At 29.5% G+C, this 2,931-nt stretch overlaps 1 non-coding gene across 1 annotated transcript; it reads right to left on the bottom strand.

The window, feature by feature from the left end:
* Nucleotides 1-267: 267 nt before the first annotated feature.
* Nucleotides 268-374, bottom strand: LOC113860331. Its single transcript, XR_003503784.1, has one exon. It is a non-coding gene; the product is annotated as a small nucleolar RNA R71 (small nucleolar RNA).
* Between the last annotated feature and the right edge of the window lie 2,557 nt (nucleotides 375-2,931).

Below are 2,931 nucleotides of genomic sequence, written 5' to 3'. Positions count from 1 at the left end.
AACATTACTAAACTTAATATAGAATGACCAATCAGTGACAACAATGTGGAATATCCTAATTACCACATTTCAATTCTTTTGCAAAATTGTGACACATTAAAAATGAATAGTATTTTTTATAATGTCATTAGGTTGAGACTTTTTCCTTTTCTTTTAAGGGAAATGGTGAAGAATTGGTTACAATCTCAACCAAGAGGAAGTATCACAACTTGGGAAGGTTTAACGTCATATTTCTTGAAGAATTATTTTCCACCATTAAAGTACAACAAGATAAGAGTTGAGGACACTTGCTTCCATCAAAAGGATGATGAATCCTTGTTTGATGCTTGGGAGAGATTCAAAGAACTGTGAAAGAAATGTTCACATAATGGATTTTCAGACATGTAATAAGTTCATCTCTTTTGCATTGGTATCAAACCTTCAACAAGGCTATTAACGCATGTATCAGCTAAAGGATATTTGAACACCAAAACAACAGAGGAAGCACAAGAGCTCATTGAGGTAATGACTTCTAGTGAATTTCAACTAACAAGTGAAAGAAATTTGAACAAGAAAGGAATGATGCAGCTTAAAACTCAAGATGCATTGATAGCACAAACAAAACTCATGACTCAATAGTTGGAGGGATTGAAAATGTAAATGCAAATCATGAAGGTTAATGTAGTGCAACCTCAAGCAAAAGAATGTGATATCTATGGCAAAGACCATGAAGTGGGAGATTGTGAAGCACCTTGTAGAGCTGGAAATGGCCAGGGGCAAGTGAACTATATTGACCAACTTCCAAGGAGTTATTTCAATTACTTCAATAACAATGGTAAGAACTTAAAAAATCCACATAATTTTACAAGGTACAATCCTCCTTCATTCAAATCACGCAAATAAATTTTAAGAACTAAAATGCAGTAATCTATTTTTATTTGTGTGTTTGAATGAATGATAACATAAGCATTACAAACTATCACAAAAAAATCAATTAACACAAGTGATTAGGATTGAAAGCTCTTCTATTTATCTTTCTTATACTGAAGATTATTCTATCTACTTCTTACTTATGCAAAGAAGATCGAGTTCTCTAATACAGAGCTTTAATCACTTATATGAAAACTCTTTATGAAATCAATCATTTCTGGGCATTGTGACCAAATTTAATTATTGAGCATTGTGACGCCTATTTTCTAACGTTGTAGTGCTCAACCCATAGAACCTTTAAAAATTTTCAAAGAAAGAATATCAGTAATTGAACATGATTCTGATGAGAATTACATGTTATATTCTTTAAAATATTGATGCACTTGTTATTACTTTTGCGATTAGCAAAAAAAAATAAAAAAAATAAATTACATCACATATCACATTAATAATATAACATTTATAAAATGAATTAATTGTATTATTTATAAAATGTTTAAATTACTTAATTATAAAACTCTAATAAATATATTCCAATTCAATAAACTAAAAGAAATATTATGAAAACTTGATAATTTATATTACATAAAATTCCTTCGTGTAGAATTTCATTCTTTAAATTCTAAAATAAAATACAATCCGAAGACGGGGTTGGATATGGCATATCATCCGAAGACGTGCCACCTCTCATGATAAATAGCTTAAGATGTTGACACATTGGCTAATTTTTTATGCCTCTCTTATTCAGCATCCAACCGCACCGTCAAAGGATAATACGTAACTAGTTATGAAATTTGAAGAAAAAATCACATACATTATGTTCCTTCGGTGGCACATACTTTGGTGTTTACTAATACTAAGAGACCAAATCTGTCTTTAAGGAGTGACAAAATCGTAGTAGCTTCTTCTAAATGGCTAAACCCAAGCATGCACATCCTTACCCTCCTCAAGGTATATATCATTTTCCTTTTCAAATCTTCATGCTTCCTCTTTTCGATAGTTTTCTTTTATATATCATTTGGTTAGCAGGGTATTATGAAGGTCCTCCTGTGATGGCACCACCACAGTATGGTGCTCCACCGCCCAGAAGACATTCAGGCTTCCTTCAGGGATGGTAAGTAGCGAATAGCATTTGCTATGTTGGTTTTTCTTCATTAATTTGATTCAAAAGCATTTTCTAGTTCAAATAATTTGTATTATTGACACCTATCTATACATGCCTCTTCTCCAGTCTTGCAGCTCTATGTTGTTGTTGCCTTGTAGACGAGTGCTGCTGTTGTGACCCCTCCATCTTATTTCTCTGCTGATTATATGTTATTTCCTGCAACATAGCATAAAGCTCGTGTATTTGGGCAAGGGCTTTCTATTATCTTTGCTACAAGTTGCTCATATTTGGTTGGTAATATAATTCATATCTTACATATAAATTATTGTAAGGGCTCATCTGTAATCACTTTATTTATGACTTAATTTCTAATTTTAATTTTCTCTGTTTTTATTGGTGTTGAATGCCGTTGGTCACCTTCTTCAACTAATTGTTTTACGGATCTTAGGCAAAAAGTATATTTGACCCTTTTGGATAATGTAATATATATATATATATATATATATATATATATATATATTTATTTATTTATTTAACTCCTAAACATTCTTAAAAAAATTATTTTAATTTGACGAGTTTAGTTCTCGCTCTTCCATATCTTTAAAGTAAATCGTTAAAATATTTTATTTGTAAATGAAGTATTTGAATTTATACTTAACTTATCATCAAAAGAAAATTTAAGATAGCGTAAGCTATACATTAATTTCTTATAATTTTTGAACAATCAAAAATAATATAAATCACACATTAATGTTGCAATAATTTATATAATAATAAAAATAGAGAAATGATTGGTTATTTAATTTATTAAAATATAAAAAGAATAAACATATTTAAGTTGATTAAAAAAAATAATAAATTATTAAAATTACATTTGATAAAATTATATTGCATAAGACCTTAGATAATGTTAGTAC

Source organism: Abrus precatorius, unplaced genomic scaffold (assembly GCF_003935025.1).
Source record: "Abrus precatorius isolate BTA unplaced genomic scaffold, Abrus_2018 Scaffold2, whole genome shotgun sequence".
Taxonomy (NCBI): domain Eukaryota; kingdom Viridiplantae; phylum Streptophyta; class Magnoliopsida; order Fabales; family Fabaceae; genus Abrus; species Abrus precatorius.
This window is presented reverse-complemented; position numbering and strand designations above follow the sequence as displayed.